At 42.0% G+C, this 25,977-nt stretch overlaps 1 protein-coding gene and 1 long non-coding RNA gene across 14 annotated transcripts in view; one reads left to right on the top strand and one right to left on the bottom strand.

Annotated features, from left to right (window-relative positions):
- Positions 1–4,680: 4,680 nt before the first annotated feature.
- On the bottom strand, positions 4,681–25,911 carry LOC307122530. Its single transcript, XR_013816057.1, has 5 exons — positions 25,781–25,911; positions 9,320–9,430; positions 7,759–7,871; positions 6,426–6,515; positions 4,681–5,393 (listed from the first exon to the last, which is right to left on the bottom strand). It is a non-coding gene; the product is annotated as an uncharacterized lncRNA (long non-coding RNA).
- sox6 (SRY-box transcription factor 6) overlaps positions 24,927–25,977 on the top strand; it is a 150,235-nt gene continuing 149,184 nt past the window's right edge. For 3 of the 13 annotated variants that reach the window (XM_079810533.1, XM_079810551.1, XM_079810550.1), the window contains exon 1: positions 24,939–25,304. The gene's annotated coding sequence lies outside the window, so the exon portion shown is untranslated. Of the gene's footprint in view, positions 25,305–25,977 lie in introns of all 13 variants that reach the window. The other 10 variants (XM_079810553.1, XM_079810546.1, XM_079810537.1 and 7 more) reach the window with 6 other exon arrangements.

Here is a 25,977-nt window from a genome sequence, read left to right as displayed (position 1 = left end):
CACCACACCTATTAACTCTAAAACCACTTACATATACGGGGGGTACTCTGGGTTCGGGCCTAATTCCAAGCTCGAAGCCCTCCCCCCGGACAGCACGCCAAATACACATTGAATTACTCTCTATAAATTATATGTAAGTGCGAACTTGTGAACTGACAAAATGTAAAATGTGTACCTTGAATGCAATGTAAGTCGCTTTGGATAAAAGCGTCTGCCAAATGTATAAATGTAAATGTAATGCGCCATTGACTTTAGACCAGTCTATTTCAGTTGCCTCAAAATAGCAACGCGCCAACAATGCGCCTGAACACACCTCGTCTTCAGACCAGCACGCCCATGGGCGCACAAATGGGCGCAAATGCATTTGCTATTTAAACAGCGTGGCGCAGGACGTGAAAATGATAACAGCGTCGGGCTGAAACTAGCAAGAAACCAGTGCCTAGCGCTGCATTGCGCCTGGTGTATGATAGGGCCCTTGAATGTATTAGAGAAACATTAGAATACATTTAAGATTTAGACTCCACATTTTGCTGATTCAGCAGCACTTTTGTTTATATTTTAGTGAGTCGGTACGAATACCACAGCAATTAAAAAGCATCTTTTACATGACGGTGATTATCATTGTACCTGCAAAGGACGTTTCCTAAGACTCTCTTGATTGGACTTTTTTGAGTCATAGTGTGAGTGGGTCTGCATGGCTGTTTAGGACACTTTGTGTTGCAGCCCTCAAGTGAGATCTTTATCTGTAATTGGAGAGTAATTACAGTCTCTCCACTGCTGTATCTTGTTCTTTGAAAGCACCTGTGAGACATGCTGCTCCTCCCATAGCTCCACAGCAGGAGCTGCCACATCTCACTGCATCTGATTAGAAGTGAGAGGTGGGCTACTGTGTGTGTGTGTGTGTGTGTGTGTGTGTGTGTGTGTGTGTGTGTGTGTGTGTGTGTGTGTGTGTGTGTGTGTGTGTGTGTGTTTGTGTGAGAGAGAGAGAGAGAGAGAGAGAGAGCCTGGTGGGCATGAGTTTGATCACATCCGCTTTTCTGCTTATTTTGCAATAAGCGGGCTGTTTTTCCTCCTTCAGCAGAAATCCACCCAAGACCATCCACAGAGAATTGTGGCATTTCCATTTATTGATGTTTGGCTGCTAATTCATATACATTTGTTATTCCGCACTCTGGATTTCAAAGAGAATAAGAAAAAACCCATTATGCAAATTCTGTCCTGTTCTGTTAAATGCACCGAATGTCTCGAGCACTAATGCCGCACAAAATATTTCACGCTCGTTCAAAGAAGTTTAAAGACGCATATGTAAGTACGCCTACAACTGTATTTAGACGCTTTGTCATCCAAGGATTCTGTGACATTGAGTGTTTGAAAAACATTTAACCTTTGTTCAATCCAATTCATTTGAGTATCTACTGCGTTATTCCATATCGAAGTTCTAGCCCGTCGCAGGTTCTATTGTGTTGATGTAATTCAATTCTTGGATGAATACGTGGTTATTTAGAATAGAATAGATGTTCCTTGGTTTGCGGAAGGAATGCTGTATTTAAATGTGAATACTGTAAATGTCCTTCATTTGAATGAATGAATGATAGATTGAACAGATTGGGGGGAAAAAATTGCTCTTTATTCACCGCCCAACCGACTGTGAAAACTCTCAGGAGGATTGTGGGGTTTTTCAGAAATAATGTCCATGGCAAGAGCTGTAGTCATTGCCAAGAATCATTTACAAATATGCAGTTGAGTATAGACTATTTGTCAATATTGACATGAATCTGGGTGGTGTTCTCTCCACAGTACTACTCCAAATGCTCTCTGGTGAATTGGAGGCGACTGTTTACTAAATGTCTAGAAGTGACTGAATTAATTAGCTTAAAAACTGCGCAGCATTTCTCCACGAGTCTCCATAAATTTGTCAAAACATGATGTGTTTTGGAGTGGCTCAAATGATTCCATTCTGTAAATGGCCACCTGTTTCAAAGTGAAATCTGAGCTGCCGGAGCGATTTTTAACTATTCTGACCTTGTCTTAAGAATGAAAGCTATGTTGACCCTGGAGTTTGACAGATCGACGTAAAGCTCTGCTTTTTGCTTTTTTGAATCGAGGCTGACAAAACTCCAGTTGTTTATTCCATTGCTCAGCTGTGGAATAAACAGAGATAAAACAGTGCACAAAAGAAGCCAAAGTGTATTTAGTAGTGAAAAACCACAGATGGCCCCGTAAGGTTAAAGGCACAATGCAATCCATGAACCTAATGTGTGGAACTGTGGATGCAACCCCCAAAAAAACAAAAGGTTTACACAAAACTAGGCCTGCTTTTGCAAGTGGTTTCTCATAACCCCTCTATCCATGATGTATAGCCTTTATTCAACATGACCAAATTTGATTCATTGTGACAAAATACAATTTAAAATTCATGGACTCTCTCTTTAAAATAAATTTAAAAAAAGTATTTGTTAGTATAAATCAGATTTTTTTTTTAAATGCATTTCATATATTCTGTTATAATTATAAATTATAATTATATTGCTTATTAGTTTTCCAGTAAAATATGTAACATTTCTCAAATGTACTTATATATATATTATACATATATACATACATATACTACCATTGATAAATTTTTTTATGTTTTTGAAAGAAGTCTCTTATGTTCACCAAGGCTGCATTTATTTGATCAATACAGTGAAAACTAGAGTAATGTTGTGAAATATTATAATAAAAAAAAACTGTAATTGAATAGAGTAATGGCTGCTGAAAATTCAACTTTGTCATTACAGGAACTACATTAAAAAAATTTATTCAAATAAAAATGTTTTTAAAAATTATAATATTTTACAATATTACTGTTTTCACTGTATTTCACTGCTCCAACAGTAGTCACATTCAAATCCACACTCAAAACACATTAGCTGTGCATTTACTGAATGAGAACTGTACCACTGTATTAATGTCTCTACTTTTGGGGCTTGAAAGTGGTAGATGCATAGACTGTCAATGGAGGAACAGAAAGCTCTCAGATTTCATTAAAAAGATCTTCATTTGTGTTCTGAAAATGTTTTGAATGACAATTTTGAATTTTTCAAGATTTTACGTTTTTTCTATTGTGTAACAGTGTAAAAGTTGCTACTGTTTGCTCAATGAAAATATTAATTTCTTTAATAAAATATCACTAACTATTATTATTATTATTTGTCAAATGGTATTATAATGCATATTGTAGGTGGTTAATTAATATTAAACTTAATTGAGATGTCAGCTCCTGTTTTGAAAATAAGGACATAGAGCAATTGTTGAAATTATTATTTTGCTCATTTATTTACACAGGTGGCATGTGATCGATTTCATATAAAGCACTGTATTGAAGAAATGTTTCACATTAGAGGAAAAAAGCATCCTTAGCAAAGGGGTTTGATCTTCAGAAAACTTTTTTGGGGGATAAAGAATCCCTCTCTGGTCTCTCGAACTCATTTCAGTTTCTCTCCATTCCCCAAAGCTCCTCCAGACTGTAACGGGTCACACTGTAGCCAAGCCTGTATGGGTGCATAGCATATTGAGCAGGAGAAGAAGCCACATTGTTACATGCCACATTATGCGTCCTGGCAGTTAATGATTTGCATGCGCCCGGTCTTCACTCTCTTATTTCCTTCCCCTGACTCTTAGATGTGAAGGGACATCACAGATTCACTATGATATCCATTGTGTGCACCCAACAAACGATGTTCAGCTGTGAAATCACAAATTCACTCCTTTATGGATCCAGCCACGTCTCTTCGGTTGCTAATAATTCAAAGGCGCACAATTACCGTGTTTTAAGACGTTGTGTTGTCTCAACACAGCATTCCCAACACTGCAGGGATCCTCATAACGTCTGCATCTGACTTATGCATTCACCTAAGGGAGGCTGAGTTTCTAATACAAAAGGTACTTTGAATCCAAAATGGTATCTTATGCTCTTTTATCACCATTGATTTGCTATCTATATTTTTGGTGAGAGATGCTGAATAATTGAGGAGGTCGGCTCAACATCATTCAGTGTTCTTTTATACACATTCCTGCATATCTAACAGAAGAATAGATGAAACTGGAACAGAATGTAGGCGGATAATACCTCAGAGTCCTGCCACATCTTCAGTAGTACAGCAGAGCAAAGATTTACTCGTGATCTAAAATGTCAAGACGTCTTTGTTTGTTCTCGACAACAATAAAGATGTTAATATTCACGAGACAAAGGTCTCGGCTTTCTGATTCAAACAAGTGAACGAGATAAGAGAGAAAACATAATCGTTCCTCACCGTAAAAAATGATTTGTTGACACAACTTGACTTGGTCAAGTCATCTTGTTGCATTGACTCAGTTAAGTTTAGCCAGCATTAGTAGTTAAGTTAACCCAACTTATATGTATTTGTTGAAATAACTTGCAGTAAATTGGGACAACGTACTGTATCAATTAATAAGCATTTATATTTTTTTGTTAAGTCAACTTAAAAACATATTGGTTGAACTTAGTTTTTCATGTTTTCACAACTATTAACCAAGTTTAATTGACATAAAATAGTATTTTTTCCTCAACATCACAACTTAACTTTTTGAGTTTACTAGACTTCATTGCTTGCTTTGACAAGAAGTTCTAGATATCTACCTGGAACCAGATTTTTTAATGAACACAACTGCAAAATTGAATCTCTCAGCATTTATTTTTTTAAACAGATGCACAGTACCCAAAAACAGACAAAAAGAATTAGCTTGCAAAGATATAAGAACATCACAAGAAATGCTCTTTTTTATGCACAGACCCATTCTTAGAGAATAGTACAAATAATTATTGTCATCATCAGATATTTTCCTTACAGGAACAAGTGTACATGAATAATTCACAATAAGCTGTGTTTAACAACTTCAAATAAAACAGTGTCTTCAATTCCCAATCAAATGTCAAACATGACAAGGAAAGAGCAGCAGGACAAGGTAACAAGAAAACAGTCTTTCAAGAATACCAATGTTACACTTAAAACAATGAGATCTAAAATAATGGTCTTAAACTTTAAAACCGTGTAACAGTGTAAGTGCTAATAGTAGCAAGGAGGAGAAAATTGTTTCTTATCTCAGCAACTTGCTCTTCAATGAGTGAACTCTTGCGGTGCAACAGTCTGATCCAACTCCAATGAACAGGCGCTGTATCACTTCAAAAGTGAATTTTAATTCCTTTGGGTAGTCAAGGTTTAATGCGTACACCAGGCCCATCAGGTTCAGAAAAGCATTAGGTATGTCACTCAGGTGACGCATCACCACTTCTTCCTCAATCACCAGGGCAACGTCATTGTAGAATTCAGGCAGAGGTTCCATCACATTTTCCACAACCACTAGGAATCACCACACCCTCGGTCACTGGGCTTTGTAGAATGAAAACAAAATTACGGTACTATTAGTTAAAACCAATTTCACAAACAATTTAAAGTCCCCAGACCCCAGCAAATTAAGAGATCTAATGTAAATTTTTCCCTTGTTTTGCCTTAAAGGGTTAGTTCACCCAAAAATGAAAATTCTGTCATTAATTACTCACCCTCATGTCGTTCGACACCCGTCAGACCTCCGTTCATCTTCGGAACACAAATGAAGATATTTTAGTTGAAAGCTGATGGCTGAGAAAGGCTTCAGATAGGCCTCCATTGGCATTCAGTACATTTACACTCACAAGACGCATAAAAAGGCACTTAAAACGTCGTTACAAAGTCCATCTCACCACAGTGACTCTACAATAATTTTACGAAGCGACGACAATAGTTTTTGTGCGAAAAAAAAAATTCAAAATAACAACCTTATTCAACCTCTTCTTGTCTTCCGTGTGTGCCTCCACGACGCATGCGCGAGAATATGACGTAGCGCCGGCGTTCGGGAATCCATGAAATGTACACTTTAGCCCCATTTGAGCACTACGCCGAGACCTAAAGCACGATCAATGTAGAATTCAACAGCTTAGATACGAGCGTCTTCCTCTGCTTGTAAACAAATCTCTTCTGGGTCATGTGTCCGAACGCCGGATCTGCGTAATATTCTCGCGCATGCGTCGTGGAGGCACACACGGAAGACAAGAACAAGTTGGATAAAGGCGTTATTTTGATTTTTTTTTGCGCACAAAAACCATTGTCGTCTCTTCGTAAAATTATTGTAGAGTCACTGTGGTGAGATGGACTTTGTAACAACATTTTAAGTGCCCTTTATGGGTCTTGGGAGTTTAAATGTACTGAATGCCAATGGAGGCCTATCTGAAGCCTTTCTCAGCCATCAGCTTTCAACAAAAATATCTTCATTTGTGTTCCGAATATGAACGGAGGTCTGACGGGTGTCGAACGACATGAGGGTGAGTAATTAATGACAGAATTTTCATTTTTGGGTGAACTAACCCTTTAAAGGTTTCAGCTTACCTCGCATATCTTCATGAATTTAGAAGGAGTCTCTCGCATGTACCACGGCAGGCCAAGCAATGCTGCAGTCCTCATCCTTTGGTTTGATGTCTGTAAAATATAGGATGGTTAAAGTACCTGCTTTATTGGTTAAATCCTTTGTTTTTCCTTTTCATTTATCCTTTCAACCCCTCCCTCTGTCTTGAAAAATAAAAACATTAATTTCAAATGTGTACAGTTGTATACTTTTGTTGTAAATAAATCACCAGTGATGTGGTACAACAACAGTTGTTTGTTACATTTTTGTTCAGCACCAAAATACGATTTAATAGTGGATGTAACCAGCTCATGTCACTTAAACCAGGAGTGTCAAAGGGTGCTTTCACACTGGTCTTGTTTGCTGCGGTCTGGACTCTGAGCGCGATTGTTCCCGGCGACCCCCGCAGTGTTTGTCTGGTTTCACACTCAACTGGATTCTATCGAACACGGTGTGTTATTACGTCATCACAAACGTGCATGACGCATGATAGAAAACAGAACATGGGTCAATATATAGGTTTTTTTTTTTTTATTCTGTGCTCTTATGTGCAGCTGAGTGAACAACACAGGTTTACGGTGTGTGAGTGTGTTTGTGTCGTATAATGTGGGCTTTTGCTGCTTGCAAACTAACTCTTTTGAGGAGACAGTGGATTTACAAATTTGTTGTCCTGATTCCACACGCTATGTGCGAACACACTGAAGGCCCACTCTCGCTCGTATCAAAGATAAATGATCAACACTATCATCCCTTACAAGCGTTTTATTTAACTAAACTAGTCCACATTATGATTTTTGCATTGCGGTAGCAAAGCCAAGACTACCTGGAAGAAGTGGTCTCTATTCGGTTGCACTCGAACCGAATGCGGTTCGTGTAATTGTGAAATCAACACGGACTCGGGTGCGCACTTGTCCAGGAAGTAATGTGACCTGCGCATGCGTTTTAGCTTATTATGAAGTATTTAGTTAAATATAATGCATGTGAGGGGTGATGGTGTTGATGATTTACCTTGGATACGAGCTAGAGTGGACAACAAATTTGGAAATCCACTGTCTCCCCAAAAGAGTTTGTTTGCAAGCAGCGGAATACCACCTTAAGCATCACACACACAGAGTAAACCTGTGTTGTTCACTCAGCTGCACATAATAGCACCGAATTAATAAAGAACACAATATATTGACCCATGTTGTTTTCTATCATGCGCCGTGCATGTTTGCAATGACATAATATGCACACAAACGCACCAGGGTTCGACAGAATCCAGTTGAGTGTGAGACCAGACCAAATATAGATGCATGGGAGTGAACAGTGACTTGCCTGATGGCGGTGTTTAAGCTTGTAGTGGATGATTAAGGCACGCAGGTTGGGCGAGGAAAATCTGCAAATTTTGCAACACCACCTCATCGATTTCTGCTTCCACTATACTGATCCTGCAAATAAAAAAATAAAGTAAAACTCCAGTACACATATACATGTTACATTCAGAAATATTCACTGAACATAGGGCTGCACAACTATTCAAATATCGAATTGCGATTACTGATACCACGATAACGTAATTGTTATAGGAATAGGAACTACCATAGACGTAAGTGTACGCTGAAATAAGTCTCTCACGCGTTAGCTGAGAAGGATTTGCATGCAGGTATGATGTTCATTCTATTAATCAGGAGCAGTTTCCGTGATGTATTAACAGTTTTTGTTAGTATTGTGTATTTACCATGGTAAGTGTTGTTTCCATAACCCAAAAATACCCATTTATGTTCACTTTGTCTTATTTTTATATAGCCTGATATTAACTTTGTTATTTTTAAAAAATATTTTTAAAAGACTGAACTAGTTTGGGACTGCTATTAAATAGCTTAACCTTGTAAAGCGTTTATTTATCAGTATTAGTCATATTCTTACAGTTTATGTTTATGTTAAGTAAAGGGGGACAGTAATTTTTTTGAGTCTACAAATTTTTTTTTTGTAAACAAATGTATAATGGGCATAAATGTGGGTAAAATGTGAAAATGTGGGTGCCATGGGCAAACAAGTTGAGAACCACTGTGATAAAGCTAGGCTATTTAAAACATAATTTAATCATTTGAAATTAATAAATCACCCATTAAAATTTTAAGGGAATAATCGAAAATTATGTAGTCATAATTGTGCAGACCTAAAACATCTTAAACAAATTTTTTTTTACAACTTTTTATTTCTATTTCTGGTGATGCATTAAATGATATACTTATGATGTTGCTGTCAATATAAAATTGAGCAGGCTGTAAATATAGCTTTTATTGTGAAAATATTTTATATAAATAACGTAACCCTGAAATTGATGATTCTTCAGGGCTTCACAGGTAACACAATTTACATAAAAGTTGAATCTTGTGATAATGAACTAAGTGTACAAATTAATATGTATGATATATATGATTTATGTACAAAAAGTTGACATTATATTAATACAAAATCATGGCAAGTTGCCTATATAGGCCAACAGAAGAAGCACCGTTTGCACATGCTCAAAAACGCATGGTATGTCATTTGAAAAAAATAACAACTGGCCGTTTAACATAAGTAACGTAAATCAAGCATTTATAGTAGTAAGTTAATGGTCAACACTAATTATGGACTAGCGGCGGTGCTTCAGATATTAACGTTAATGGTCATTCTGTGTTTCTAAAAAAATTTTGATCCGATTAAGAACACGCTAAAAAGTAACTTATGTGTACAATATTTACTATCATTAACATATAACGTTACTAGTCAAATTTCTTTCTGCTCACGTCTCGACAGCAGCTCGGTGTCTGTCTAACACACTGTACAGCTACCAAAAATGTGCGTGCCTAAATTTTACATGAAAGAAAGAACAAATCAGGGTACTTACTATAAAAATCCATCTGTAGATCTCCTTTCGTCTTCGTCGCCTTTTTTTCTCTCGCATCAGCAACTCGTGTCGTGATCTCGTCTTCTTGTGCAGAAAATGGCGATGGCGCGTCTGGTTCAATTTCAAATGCGTTAGTACGTCATCATGACGTAGAGTTTCTGGCACATGCGCATGAGGCAGGAAATTGAAAGAACCTATGGTTTGTTGTTATATGAACACATTATTTTAAGTTTTCCATTTACCTTTAAGTTGAGGTTGTTATAACGCATCCTATTGTGTAGTGAGGCACTGCAAGTTGACAGGACATAATTTTTATTGTCCACCTGACTAAAACTCAGAATCACTTTTTACAGTGCTGACAAACGATTACCTCTGCATAGAAGTGCTGTGCGCAACAAAGCAATGAAACATTTCCCTAAATGCCTGGCATTTACAATACCTGCAGTGAATTGGGCTTTTTGTAAACATAAATGAGGTAAATGTCCTTGGGCTTTTCAGTTGATCCAACGGTTCTTTTAACTCCAGGAAGCCTTTTTGCTGCACCTCTCGCATCGAATTAAAGTGAAGCACTGTCTCAAGGCAGAAAAACACAACACTTTGGTTTTGTTTTCTTGCTGTGTTTGCGAAACTTGCCAATTAATCTTTGATGAAACCGTTTAACAATTTAATTAATATCCTATATATTAATATATTCCCTCCATTAACAAATACTGTGGGTTGCTGAATTGAAAATTGTCTTCCAGGGTCAATATTAAAAGCCCTTACTTCAAAGTTAACTTCAGGAGTATTGAAACCGTTTGAGAAGCACAGTTAAGAATGTTTATGATATATAATGTATCATTCACAATTAACCATTAACTAACTAAATGTTTGAACCTTGAATCCGCATTTGTGAGATCAGAACCACGGGGCGAGTTGATTTGTCCCAATGTAAAACTTGGATGGAAGTCTTGCACCGTTGGTGTTTGATCAAAGTCAAATCAAATTCGAAAGTCTCGACGGGGAATCTGGGACGTAGTCATTTAGATATGCATTTATGTAGATTTACACTAATTGGAAAGAACATATTCATAAACCGTCCTAGAGTAAAGAAGCTGAAGCTCTCAGTCATGATGTAATTAAGAGCATGTAGCTTTCTTTCGTTTAAACGTTTAATTAATCAACTGTTCCTTGTTAACTTAAAAGGAAATTATAATACTAATAAAAACTTTGATGAAATGTAGAGTGACAAGTAATATTTAGGTCAGCAAATGAGAACAGAGCGTCCCACTTTGCAGTTCCAAATGGGACCGGGTGATTTGCATGTATGCAAATGAGGCATGTATTAATTACATAACTTTACTGTAAAAGTGCAGTACTTCCTTGGCTGTTCTTGCTTTCAGCGATTGTGGCACTTTGTGGCAGTCTGGAAAATTGATCGCTTTTTCTTCCGACTCGAAGTGGCAAAACTGTTTTATGTTTGACCTTGTAGAACATGCTCGATTTAAAATGACAGCTTTCAAAAGCACTCTTGTGCCATTATTCACTTGCTTTGTTACTTTACAGAGAGGTTGTGCTTACAGAGAAAAACCGACGTATTTTTAAAGAGTCTTTTCTTAAAGGGCATTCAATTGTTACTTTAAAGAACACCTTTACAAGAAATTTCTTGGAAAGGTGACTTACTGTCAGTGCTGGGAAGTAACTATACTATAGTTACATATAATTACAAAATAAATGTAACTAATCAGTTACAGTTACTGAGAATTAAAAAAAAAATTACAGTTACTTATGAAAATGTGAATGATTACAAAGCTGGTTACATCTGAATATTTTCTGTAAAAAGATAGAATATGTTGAATAATATTAATTTGTTGCTTTGCCTGTTTTTCATGTGCAAAATGTCTCCTGCCATTTTAAAGGCAGTTTAGTAAGCTATTCTGATCAATGAACATTGCCACTGAAAGCTTTAGCCTTTAGGCTACGACCAGTTTGAGAGTTGCCACCATGGGGAGTGATAAAAATGCACCCCGGTGCTGGAAATTTAAAAATCATTTCATGAAGAAATCAGAAAAGGGTGCAAATATAACAGTTCGGTGAAAAACATGTTTGCCGACTATTAAAATGCTATCGACTTCGAAGGTTTCAGTGTCGAACCTGAGGAAGCATCTCTAGTGGATGAATCTCTCTATTCGTTTGTCCCATTTTCATTTGCAAAATAGATGTATTTAACTACACAACGATTGGTCATTGAGTGTAAGAGTCCTATTTTAACGATCTGAGCACATTGTCTGAAGCGCATGGCGCAGGTGCACTTAGGGCGTGTCCGAATCCACTTTAATTAGTTTTTATTCAAATCCAAGCGCATGGTCCAAAAGGGTTGTACCTATTCTCTTAATGAGTCATGGGTGTGTTTTTTCATCTCCCTTTCCCTTTAAAAGCCAGTTGTGCTTGCACCATGGCAGATTCGCTATTTACTTTTACGAGCGGAAAGACTGAACGCTTCTCCAAAGAGGTATCCTTTTATTTTTAATATTTAATAATGTTTGTGTGCTGATGCGAGTCCCTGTATGTAATAAGCAGATTGTACGCGCGTTGTGTACCCGCCTATAGGCGCACATTACTAATGCACAAAAATGTGTTTTTGTTGGTCAATGGCGCAGTCGTTTTCAGTTGCCTCAAAATAGCAACACCCCAACAATGCGCCTGAACACACCTTGTTTTCAGACTAGCACGCCCATGAGCGAACAGATGGGCACGAGTGCATTTGCTATTTAAACAACGTGGCGCTGGATGTGAAAATTATAACTTTGTCGGGCTGAAACTAGCAAAAAACACTTGCGCCTGGCGTCGCATTGCGCCGGATGTATGATAGGGCCCTAAACAATATTTTAGGTGCAATATAACTTTATTAAAATAAAAATAAAAAAACATGTTATGACAGCTACACTGGGAGAGTCTGTTTGGGTTGCCACTGAGTATGAAACTAGAATATGTTCTTGCTTCTGTTTGTGAGAAATCAATATTAGGTCTTATATGGTATAATATTTTCCCTTCACACACACACATAGTGGTAAATAGAATAGTATGCAGATTTTTCCTGGTTTTATATATCAGTAAGAAGAAAGAAAAACAGTTTTTTTTACTACAGTATAATGATCTAGAATTTTGTATTTTTAAATATAAATTAAATTAAACTAAATATAACCATCTCTGTTTTTTAGAGGTTAGTCCTGCTTGGTTTAAATGTTTGAAAATTATAAAAAGTTGAAAATATTCATTAGAAATTTAGAAAAGTAATCAAATGTAATCAGATACATTAATCAAGCATTCTGCGTTAGTTCAGGCAGGCCACGTAGTCAAGCTTTGCTATACTGATTGGAAAAATTCCAACTCTGCCCATATCAGCTGATCCGATTCCTATGCACTCAATTGGCAACTCTCAAACAGGGCGTCTTACTTAAGCACAGCTTAAGTTCAGTCTGCCTGCTTGGCTGCTTCCACTGCACACTGCACCCCAGCTCCTCCTTAAACTGTGTTTAACTTAATGTCATTCTGTAGTCATTGATGCATGCTCTGTTCTCAATGGGGGGTTTACACTGCCCTCTCAGTTAAAAAATGGGAGGTTAACCCCAGAAGTTTGTCTGTGGTGTTTTTGACTTAAGTGGACCTGATTGAACTTTAATAAAGTAATTGAAATTGTTACACTACGTATTACATTTTAAATAGGGTAACTTGTAATCTGTAACCTATTTCATTTCCACCTTCCCAACACTGCTTACTGTTCTATACCAAACATGTTAAATTTATAGATTTATAGATTATTTATAAAATTATTTTCTGATAAAAACCCTTTGATTACTACACCTTAAAAACACTTGATGGAACACACTCCTTATGTTCCTTTTATGAGTGATAATGCTAGTAAAAAAAATAATAATAAATGATATGTGCAACAAACGTCTCGGTTACGTATGGTAACCCTAGTTCCCTGAAGGAGGGAACGGAGACGTACGTCGGACGTACCGACGAATTGGGATCACTTCAGGGAGCCCCTATCAGCTTCGAGATATAGAGAACAGGCCAATGGGCCATTGGCGTGCGAGATTTGCATCTCGCGCTCCGCCCCGCGCCGCGGGTATAAACAGGAACCGAGAGCGAATGCACGCTGTTTTTCACTGAGGAGCCAAACTTAGTGGCTCAACCTGCAGTGATGGTACAGCAACTGTGGCGACGGGACGTACGTCTCCGTTCCCTCCTTCAGGGAACGAGGGTTACCATACGTAACCGAGACGTTCCCATTCAGTCGGTCACGTTCGACGTACGTCGGACGTACCGACGAATTGGGATCCCCTATGGAAAACGCCACAGTTACTACCACTTCCAGCGCCCAGCGATGAGCCCCTCAGACCCCGATCTGATGCGGGCGGGAAAGTTCACGCAGGGAGAGTCCAAGCTGCTGTTCCGCAAGACCCATTCAGCTGACTGTATTGGATAACGCTGGGAAAGCGTGCCTGTGAAGGCAGCTGCGGAAGCCACATCATGCCCAGAGGGAGTTAACATGTGGAGAATACACGTATGGGCTGGCCGTGGACAGCACAACATACGGAAGTCCCAGGGGTGGCCCCGGCCAATTCGTGGAGGGGGACAACACGTACCTGGGACGGCAGAGGACACTCTGCCGAGGGAAAGACACAGGCTCGCCGTAGGGAGCCGTACCGTGGAAGAATACACACATGGGACCGCCGTGGGGGTCACTACATATGGAACCCAGCCTAACACAAGTTCCACCAATGCATACGAGTGTTAGACCTGGCGTTGAACGCTCCGCCACGTCCGACTGCCGCGGGTTGCGGAGGACTCAACAGGGTTCGCCGATCCGGGGAACTCGACTGGAGCAGAATAAGCGCACGCATCCGTCTACCATAGGGGAGGGAATGGCGCAGCAAGCCGACACTAGAACGGGGACTTCGGTGTTACTGACTATGGGAAGTGAGCACACAGGAAGAAACCGGCTCTACACGGAGGCTATAGAATCTAGCGAACGTGTTAGGTGTCGCCCAGCCCGCAGCTCTACAAATATCTGTCAGCGAGGCGCCACGAGCCAGCGCCCAGGAAGAGGCAACACCCCTAGTGGAGTGGGCTCTTAACCCGAGCGGGCAGGGCACGTCTTGGGACTGATAAGCCAAGACGATAGCATCCACTATCCAGTGGGCCATCCTCTGCTTGGAGACAGCCTTTCCCTTCTGCTGTCCTCCGTAACAGACGAAGAGCTGCTCTGAGGTCCTGAAGCTTTGCGTTCTATCCACGTAAGTCCGGAGAGCACGGACGGGACAGAGAAAAGCTAGGGCTGGGTCTGCCTCCTCCGAAGGCAGCGCTTGCAGGCTCACCACTTGGTCCCGGAAGGGAGTAGTGGGAACCTTGGGCACATATCCAGGCCGGGGTCTCATGATCACATGAGAGTTACCGGGCCCGAATTCCAGGCACGATTCGTCAACCGAAAATGCCTGCAGGTCCCCTACCCTCTTGATGGAGGCCAACGCAGTCAGGAGTATTGTCTTTAACGACAGAATTTTCAACTCAGGTGACTCCAGAGTCTCAAAGGGTTCTCTCTGTAGTGCAGTTAGCACCAGAGTTAAGTCCCAAGAGGGTATGGAGGGAGGACGAGGCGGATTTAACCTCCGCGCCCCCCTAAGGAACCTGTCGACCAGATCGTGCTTACCTAGAGATTTTCCATCTACTAGCTCATGATTAGCGGCGATAGCGGCAACATAGACTTTGAGGGTGGAGGGAGACAGCCTTCGCTCCAACCCATCTTGTAGAAAGGCAAGCACAGATCCGATCGAACATCTTCGGGGGTCTTCTCGGCGAGAAGAGCACCAATCGACGAACAGGTTCCACTTCAACGCATAGAGGCGCCTCGTAGGGGGGCTCTAGCGGAAGTGATGGTGTCAACTACCGCTTGCGGTAGGTCACATAGAACCTCTGCGTCCCGTCCAGGGACCAGACATGGAATTTCCAGAGGTCTGGACGCAGGTGCCATAGGGTGCCCCGTCTCTGAGTCAGGAGGTCCTTCCTCAGAGGAATGGGCCAGGGAGGTGCTGTCGCAAGGAGCACTAGTTCCGGGAACCAAGTCCGGTTGGGCCAATATAGAGCGACCAACAGGACTTGCTCCTTGTCCTCCCTGACTTTGCACAGTGTCTGCGCAAGAAGGCTCACTGGGGGAAACGCATACTTGCGTTCTTCCCGGGGCCAGCTGTGGGCCAGGGCATCCGACCCGAGGGTTCCCTCGGTCAAGGAATAAAACCACTGACAGTGGGTCGTCTCTGGGGAGGCAAACAGGTCTACCTGTGCGGCCCCGAAACGACTCCAGATTAGCTGGACCCCCTGGGGATGGAGTCGCCATTCTCCCGGAAGCACCGGCTGACGTGACAGCTCGTCGGCTGCACGATTGAGCAGGCCCGGAATGTGAATGGCACGAAGCGACCTCAGATGCTTCTGACTCCATAAGGGGAGATGGCGGGCGAGTTGTGATATGCGACGAGAGCGTAGACCACCCTGTTTTTTGACGTACGCAGCGGTCGCAGTGTTGTCCGTACGGACCAGAACGTGCTTGCCTCTGAACGGAACTTTGAAGCGGCTGAGTGCAAGACGAACTGCTAACAACTCGAGGCAATTGATATGCCATTGCAGTTGAGGCCCCGTCCACAGACCCGAAACTGCAAGCCCGTTGTACGTGGCACCCCAACCCGTGGATGAGGCATCTGTGGAGACAACGGAGTGCCTGGACACTTGTTCTAGGGGAACTCCCGCCCGTAGAAACAAAGGGTCCGACCATGGGCCGAAGGTTTGGCGGCACCTTGGAGTCACTTGGACACGGAGGGAGCCCATCTCAGGACTCGATCGTGTATCCAGCGTTGAAGCGGTCTCATATGAAGCAATCCGAGCGGCGTTACTGCGGCTGCCATATGCCCCAGGAGCCTCTGAAAATGTTTCAGTGGTACCGCTGTCCTGCCTTTGAACGAATTCAAGCAGTTCAACACTGACTGGACGCGCGCTCGGTGAGGCGCGCTGTCATGGCGACCGAGTCTATCTCCATACCGAGAAAAGAGATCCTCTGTGTGGGACAGAGTTTGCTCTTCTCCCAGTTGACCCGAAGTCCCAACTGGCTGAGGTGACTGAGCACCTTGTCCCTGTGTTCGCACAACTGCTCTCACGACTGGGCAAGGATCAGCCAGGATCATGTTCTCAGTTTTCTCTGTTTGTCCACACACAGCTCCACCTCTATCATCAAGTTTGCTGATGATACTGTTGTCCTGGGTCTCATCTCCAACAACAATGAGACGGCATACTTGGACGAAGTGGAGCAACTGACATCATGGTGCCAGGACAACTGTCTCTCTCTGAATGTTAACAAGACCAAAGAACTGATTGTGGACTTCAGGAAGAGACAGCATCGGTCATACTCCCCTCTCATGATCAGCGGGACACCGGTAGAGAGAGTGAGCAGCTTCAAATACCTGGGTGTGAACATCTCCGAGGATCTGACCTGGACTACACACATCCAGACACAGGTGAAAAAAGCCAGGCAAAGACTGTACCACCTGCGCCAGCTGAGGAAATTCAGGGTTTCACCAGCCATCCTGAAAACTTTCTATCGAGGGGCGATAGAAAGTGTCCTGACTCAGTGCATCACAGCGTGGTACGGGAACAGCACCAGTCACGATTCCAAAGCCCTGCAAAGAGTGGTGCGCTTATCCGAGCGCATCTCAGGCTCAGCTCTCCCGTCTCTGCAGGACATCTACACCAAACGCTGCAGAGGTAGAGCTACTAAAATCATCAGAGACATTAATCACCCTGCAAACTCTCACTTCACCCTGCTGCCATCTGGTAAGCGCTTCCGTAGCCTGATGGCAAAGACTGAAAGACTCAGGAGGAGTTTCTTCCCCCAGGCCATCAGACTCCTGAACTCAGTCACGTGACTTCACTTCACCCCGCACACGCATAAACATCCAGTTTAAACATTAACATCCACATACTGCCATTGCACTGCACTTTACGTTCCTATTGTTACTGTGTAACAACCTGTAATAAACCTTGCACATTATACTTCTTTATATATACATATATATATATATTTTATGTTAACCACTTATTTTTAAGTCTACAGTTTATCTCACTTATCATATCCACATATTTTTTATATTTTTATTTTATCTTATTTCCAATTTTTATCTTTACTTGATTTATTTATAATCCTACTTATGTTAATACTTTTTATTCTAATTTTATTCTATTTCTATTTTAATTTCTTGTAACTGTTATTTGCACTGTCCATGGAGCGGACCTGTTTACATTTCACTGCCAGTTGTATATTGTGTATATAACTGTGTATGTGACAAATAAAACTCTTGAATCTTGAATCTTGAATCTTGAATCGAGGTAGTTGAGAATGCGAACACCATGCTCTCTCATGGGGGCAATGGCCACCTCCGCAACCTTCGTAAAGACGCGGGCGACAGGGACAGGCCGAAGGGCAAGACGCGGTACTGACATGCCCGTCTCTCGAACACGAAGCGCAGAAAGGGCCGGTCGAGGGGAAACGAGAATGAAAGTACGCGTCCTTCAGGTCGATCGCTGCAAACCAATCTTGGGGACGGACGCACCTGAAGATGTGCTTCTGCGTTAGCATTCTGAACGGCAGCCTGTGAAGGGACCGGTTCAAGAATCGCAGGTCCAAGACCGGCCATAACCCGCCGCCTTTCTTGGGTACAATGAAGTACGGGCTGTAGAACCCGGACCTCATATCGGCTGGAGGGACCGGCTCCATCGCGTCCTTCGCCAGTAGGACTGCAATCTCCGCCCGGAGCACGGGGGCGTTCTCCTTCGCTACTGGGAAGTGAACGCCCCCAAAGTTAGGGGGACGCCTGGCGAACTGAATCGCATAGCCGAGTCTGATAGTGCGGCCCCGAGACGGGCTGGGAAGCTCTAGCCAGGCTTCCAGACACCGAGCAAGGGGATTAACCACAGACGTACCCGCAGCGGGGCAGCGACGCGGAATGCAGGGATCCGACTCGGACGGCATGGAGCGGCCCGAAGTGGGATCTGAGTGTGCTGTGCAACACTTACCTGCGTCCGCGGAGGGGGCGTGCGAGTGTGGGGAGGCCGCTTGAGTGCGTTCCCACAGCCGGCGCCCCCTGCTGGCGAAGGGAGAGGCGTCTGAGGGTGGCGAGGCTTGGGAGCGTCGACCACCGCCAAGTGCGCTCCCAAATGAAGGAGGGGCTGAGCGTGGCAAGGCTTTGTGGCGTTGCGCACGGTCTGCCTCACCTCCTTCCTCAGCGGGGAACAAGAGTGGCGAGGCATAGCGTCGCGCACTGTTGTCCACGCACCGCTGAGAAGAGGGGAATGAGAGTGGCGAGGCTTTGTAGCGTCACACACTGCCATTCTCGCCCTCTTGTGGGGAGGGGAATGAAAGCGGCGAGGCTCTGTAGCGTCACACGCTGCCATTCCTGAACTCCCGAGACCCAGAGGCATTGGAACTGCTCTTTTTTTTTTTTTTTTTTTTTTTTGGGGTACCACTGGCTGTTTTTCCGAAAAAAGGCAAGGGGCAGGCAAGGCGATTTACGCGTTGCACTATGCCACAGCCATCCGGGAAAGCATGGCTGTCAAGTATGAATCTGATTCAGCACGAGCGCCCACTATTACGGTGGGAATCTCAGCATCATCTTCATTTTCAACACATAACAGCCCTCTCTCCGATGCAGCGATTGACATCTGTCCTCTGCTAGAGCCCCAAATGAAATGCTAGGTCCCCTTTCAAGGACCAGCAATCCCATCTGTAAGCTACCAGCAGACACGTGAGACAGTGGCCGTGGCCGTGAGACGGCACACGGTGCGCTGAACACTCAAGCCCTTATGAAAAAGGCAAGACGAACAGCGCGCCGACGTGGCTATGCTCTCGTGAGAGAGCATAGACCACCCACGAACACAGTCTCAACATGCTTGCGATGCGATAGAGGAGTGAGGGGCCCACAGAGATGTACGCGGCGGGGAAGCCTCACTGTAATCCTCAGGCCACCCAGGCTTATCAGCCAAAATAGTCCCCCCTCTTGTGCACCGGAAAAGAGACTAGATCGGGGTATAAGCGAAGGGACTCAACCCCGTTTGAGGCATCATAGTCTCGACCGCGCATCGGAGGCGCCGAGTGACGCGCGCAGAGTTGCCGTGGCAACCCGCGCTGTCACCCGGCAGCCAGATGGCACACGGCGCGCTGAACACTCAAACCCTCACGCGGAAGGTGAGATGACCAGCGCGTCGTCGTGATCCCGTTCCCCTGGGAGAACATGGATCACCCACGACACAGTCTCAACATGTTTATGCGAGAGGGTTCGTGGCCGTCAGGACAGGAAACAACCGCATCCAGAAACGCACGAGTGGAATGACGTCTTGAAAAAGACGCAGTGTCACACTCGTGTTGCTCTTTTGTGAGGAAACGCTCTTTAAACAGTGCTGAAGCACCCAGGGGAAGACCGCGGCAACACACAGGTGGTAAGTGCAGTCCTGTGGTGCACTCAACAAACGCCCTCACCAAACCGACAGTTGCTGTGAGAACAGCAGTTTGTTATGCTGATGCAGCGGTGAACATGCGGTCGCGCTGATTGTGCCTTTTCGCCAACACAGAGCGTCCTTTTCGTTCTCTGGAGCATCTCTCTAGCAGATAGGCTCTCTTTTAGAAAAGCAGTCTTGCTTCATCAACGCCGTTCGGCTCCGAAGTGAATGACAGCGTGCATTCGCTCTCGCTTCCTGTTTATACCCGCGGCGCGGGGCGGAGCGCGAGATGCAAATCTCCACGCCAATGGCCCATTGGCCTGTTCTCTATATCTCGAAGCTGATAGGGGCTCCCTGAAGTGATCCCAATTCGTCGGTACGTCCGACGTACGTCGAACGTGACCGACTGAATGGGAACAATAATAGTTATTTACTTTTTTTTCAGACAATATTTTCTCTGTATAAACTTTGTGGTCCAGTGTCGTTTGGACCCAATTTCGTCTTGAAATGTATACTTTTGTGTTCCACAGAAGGAAGTTGAATGATTTTAAATGACATGATGGTGAGTAAATGATTACAGAATTTGTTTTGGGGTGAACTATCCCTTTAAGGGTGCAATTGTATCGGTTTCGTTCATGTCATAAGGCTGATCTTTGTGTTTCAGAGATGCAAGTGATGCAGAATTTAGCTAGAATTTGGAATCTTAATTATTAATATTGCAGATCATTATTAGATTATTTGAGAAATTGTACGTTGCACATGTCCTTTTATATTGAATTAAAATGTTCATAAACTCTGGAAAACGTAATAATGGATTGGGTTTTCCAACCACTGACATTTAAATGACCTCTTCCTGTGTTTCCTGCCACATAATGATTTGCAGTTTGTCATTTTCTCTCTCTATTTTTTTTTATTACACAGACCCTGAGTGATGCTGAAACCCTCCAGACTCGGGCTGTTTCGTGCAAGGTTTAAATAGAAGATGTTGTGGAGAATCTTCATTCAGTGTGTTACGTCTCATGGAGCAACACACACGGTTCTGTAGATTTCGGCTAAAAATGTATCGCTCATTAATTAAACACATCAGGCATATTTCCATGGCTCCTGCAGATATGGAAATGTCTGAAATGAGTTTTTAATAGAGGCCTCTCATACGCACGTCCTCTGTGAGGCATTTGAATCTACCAGACAAATATATTTGCGAAGTGTTGTTTGCCAGTTCTCAAGTAATCACAGCAAATCATATGGCAGCCTCCATATTTCCTTTGACAGAAGAGTACGGCCTAATTAAACATGCAGAACTGGAGAAGAACACATGTTAATTTAATGTAACAAAAATGTTGATTTTTATGCAGGCCTTTTTTAAATATTAATAGGCTAGGCTTGGATTTCACGATGCATCAAAGCATTTCATGGTATGCTAATGTGATGAATGCTGCCTCTTTCTCTAACGAGCTGGACAGAACATTGGTCCAGACCAGACCTACAGGCTTGAACCCGCTCGCTCACACCCGCAAACTGCTTAATTACAGGCTCATAGTTCAGAAAAGACCTTGTGATTTTAAGATTTTGTCAGAGACCGCAAAAAAAGTGACTCTTTTTTTCATTTGTTCAGAGCTAATTAGTTAGTTAAGACCTGAACACTATTAGGGAGATGAAAATAAATCATGCCCTATAAGTATGTGAGTGACTGTTTTGCACAGTCAAGGCCAAACTACATCAGAAGCAATAACCAAAGATTAAATAAAACAAACTTACAATTTATTCATGAATAGAATTTGGTTCTAAAAGAAGTTTTATTACGACTCTCCAAAACGTTGTGCTCTTTTACACATTGACTATCAAATTTGCAGATGGGAGAAGCTCATTAGTCAGAATTTCTCTTTTAATATAGACTGACTGGTACTGTTATTCCTCTACTTTAATTGCAAATAAATACATTAGTTAAGTATATAATTAGTTAGGTTTAGGAATGTTGTTGAAGCTCAAACCATAACCTAACCGTTAGCTTAAAATTAAAAGATTCAGAAAACAAGGGTTGATTCAAGAACAAGTCCTACTTGACAAACACTGCATGTATTAACAACCAGAGGTGCAATTCCTCGAGTAATCAATGGGTGGCGCATTAGCCCTGTACAATACATCGATGAGCGGCGTTTACCTGACACTGTACCTGCCTTCTGCAGGAGTACAAGAGCTCTGGTTATTATTCAGAGCAACTGTACGTAAAAAGCACGACTTTTTTCTAATACATGATAGTGTCTAACCACCAAAATACATCTTAAAATTGAATGATAAAAAAAAATTACTTCCTGGCTTAAACAAAATTTCTATGGTAGCCTACTCTCTGAAAACCGTTTGACAGTGGATACGCAAATGACGCCTACAAATGCCGTCTAGTCAGGCAGCTCACTGGGTTTTGGGACACAGCCTATGTTTACCTTCGGAGAAACACTTGTCTGAAGACTGTTGGCTGCATTTTTTTTTATTTTATGAAGTGTTTTGCGCGGTGGCAGTTTGAATGTGCCTGTTTACATTTTTCCAGCTTGTGTGAGAACATCGACATATTTGACATCTCTGAACCAGTCAGAAAATATGTCTGCACCTTTTCGCTATATTAAGCTGAAATTTCGAACAGCCAAACGAATTTCAAATTTAAAAAGTAGCCCAATGATTGTCACTGTTTGAAAATGAGGCGTTTAGGGAAACTTTTGACTCAGATATTGTCATACAGAATTTGGGAAATACTTCGGTGTCAGCTGGAATAGGCTAAAAGAGAAAAGTTTCAGTGCAATGGCTTTATTGCCTTGAAGGCAATGCTTTGTTTGAATAATTAATCTTCTCTTTGGTGTAGATAGAATCTGGGGATGAAGATGTGACGCGTGGATAGGATTTTTCTCAGGAAAAAAGGGAATGTGAAAATGAAAGACAGACAAGAGCCAGAACAGATGTGATGAGATGTTGTGAAAGGATATCTATTCTGGCATAGCGACTACATCCTTAATCCTCTCTCTCTCTCTCTCTCTCTCTCTCTCTCTCTCTCTCTCTCTCTCTCTCTCTCTCTCTCTCTCTCTCTCTCTCTCTCTCTCTCTCTCTCTCTCTCTCTCTCTCTCTCTCTCTCTCTCTCTCTCTCTCTCTCTCCCTTCTCTTTAGCCCTGTGTGACTCTTCAGTTAACAAACAGCATTTTCTTCTGCATCTGCCCTTATCATTGTAAGTACAATATTGTATTATGTATGTATGTATGTAGCTATTGTTTTCTTTCGTATTGCATTTATGATATTTTCACCGCAAAATAAATATAGGCTAAATTTAGATGCACGCAATTTTACTTAAAAAAACGCGACAGTTGACAGTTATTATAGATGCGATTTTTACTTTTATTTTTAACTACTAACTTTAGTTTTTGCTGCCTGTCTTTGTAACTGCTGAACATGACTGTATTTATAGTTTCCGATCTCTGCTTAAGTCTGTCAGTGTTGCAGATTTTTTTTTATCTTCAGTCTGACTAACCAGCATTCCTAAAGTGCGCCTTGCATTCAAATAGCTATACACAAACTCATCTGACCTGATCTTTGTCCGTTTAAGAGCGAGCAGTTTCTTCACAACTTGTTATAATTATAAGGTGAATCTTCTAAAAAGATGTTTGGTGAGGAATGTCTCCGTAGCTTTCTTTTTCATGCACTTTATTGGTAACTTCTTAAATATTTCTGTAGTGTGAAGGAAACCGTTTCACAGCTTTTGAACATATGATAGGCTACAGTGTTATATAGGCTATGATTAAAATAATTATAATAATAATAATTTATTATAGCCTACGCGAAAATTAGGGTTGTAAAACATTTCTGAATAATTCAAAATCGTTTACCTAAATTTGAATAATTTAAATAATCATCATGCTTGTCTCCGTGAAATTAAGTTGGAATACAAATTTGTGTGGATTTTTGCAATAAAGAGACAACGTAATTATTTTTCCATAGTTCCAGAGACACTAGAGGTGATGAGTTTAAATTCTGATCACAATGCCCCATATCTGTAATTCATCAATAGCCTATATAGCCTATCGATCAAATTTGCTATAATAACTATGGTGCTGATTTCTGATTGGGTTTGTAGGATGACCTGAGATGGCCTTTGGTTGCTGGCACAAGACTAACTTCAATAATCATTCCAGGTGTAAAACATTGTTTTACAATCTTTTGTGAAGAAGGCGCGTTGGATAAATGGACGCAGTAAGCATTCTTATAGCGGAACTAACCATTTTTCAATTTTATAACATAATATACACGTCTGTATGAGACATATTACGATTTTCCCTCTGCAGCGAGGATTGGTTTAACTTTAACTTAATAGGTAACTTCAAATTCCATCAAAATTCTCGTAATTTCTCATGAGCAGATGAACTGACGTTAGTCTGTGCATCACTACTATCTGATTTCTACAGCATAGGCTCAACTTTACATGAAAAAAAAACGATTTTTGCCGTCGCTTAAAACTTTTTTCGCCATGTTATCCTCAAAATTAGAGTAACGCAGTGGCAGAAATCACAATCCTTTTTTACCTTTATATCTCCATCTCCAAGTCCCCAGTTCCAGCTCAATATAGGGTATATGACAAAATGTGCATATTAGGCTATAGAGATATACAGAGCTTTTTCTTGATCAGCACTATGGTTGTTGCATATTACTTTTTAAAAACAAAAAAACAAATAGCAACATAACTTTAACAGATGACGTGACGCGTGAATATTTAGCTACACATTTTTAACGCGAAATTTATAACATACGGATATATATTCATAATGTGGCTCCTTATATTTGAAAATGTATAGGCTATATCACCTGAGTTATTTCCCCCCTCACAATCTACACTATTCTACCCCACCCCGTAAAGACCCCCTTTCTCTCTCTTTCTCTCTCTCTCTCTCTCTCTCTCTCTCTCTCTCTCTCTCTCTCTCTCTCTCTCTCTCTCTCTCTCTCTCTCTCTCTCTCTCTCTCTCTCTCTCTCTCTCTCTCTCTCTCTCTCTCTCTCTCTCTCTCTCTCTCTCTCTCTCTCTCTCATGTGTTGTCTGGGAGGGGGAGCCCTGCCTCTTTCCTCAGATCAATGCCCTGGCCACTCACTTTCTGATGTTGCACGACGGGAAATGCTTTGAATACTTGCGACATGGCCGCTTGCATTGATTGCCAAGATTGACAGCCGTAACCATCGTCTTCTGTCTCTTCTGTTTTAGAGTAGAGGGGAAAACGCGATAAATATACTTACAACTGCTCTCAGCGGTTTTGACAGTTCAACTTCATAGAGCCAAAGCGGGATTCCCTCTACGGTCAGTGGAAGCGACACACTTCAGTTTTTCTTCTTTCTTTTCTACTACACTGTGGTGTTTATTCTTTTTAACCTGTTTCAAAACCAATAACGGGATACGGCGAAGACGAGCGCTTGTTTTGGTACCCTACGCACATCAAGGTAAACTTTTATCATTGGTAACCTGTCGTCCGTGATTTCGTGTCTTTTCGTCATGTTGTGTTTGCCGTCATTTGGCGTCGTAACACCGCAGCTACTGTAGCCTATTGATGTGTTCACGTTTTCTTTACGGAAGCTTTACGTTAAGTGCCCAAACTATTTGAAAGGGTTTGCTTTATTTGTTCATTTTCAACGAAGAGTGACGCGTGATAGCCTACTCCGTAGACCGATATGACGAGGAGCGATTAAGAGCTTCTTTCTAAACAAAAAACTGCAAAAACCTTGACGACTAACAGAAAAAAGTTCAACAGGCATCATGCACGCGGTTCTTGTATGTACTCACAGCAGTTATAATGTTTTGTTTGTACTTCTTTGTCCGCTGTTGAACTATTGTAGTGCAGCCTGCTCACGAACGCACGCGCCGAAAGGAAACAATGATGCGCATGTTTGATTTCTAACAATGTATGTATGATACTTACTCCAGGTGCAGTGCTATTTATTTAGTTGCATTTCTGAGTAATAGATGGCATGTAGTTGTCATCCGGACCGCGGATAAGTTCCCCTCACAGGAGGTAATTTCACTTTTGTCCACAGAGCGGTACTATTCATTGACAATATCGAGGAAAGCGCTGCTATAGATACAGTACTGGCAAGTATCCGATTCGACGTCGTTTTA

Source organism: Gobio gobio (assembly GCF_949357685.1).
Source record: "Gobio gobio genome assembly, chromosome: 2".
NCBI lineage: Eukaryota > Metazoa > Chordata > Actinopteri > Cypriniformes > Gobionidae > Gobio > Gobio gobio.
Note: the sequence above shows the minus strand (reverse complement) of the source record. Positions and strands in the feature narration are given on the sequence as shown.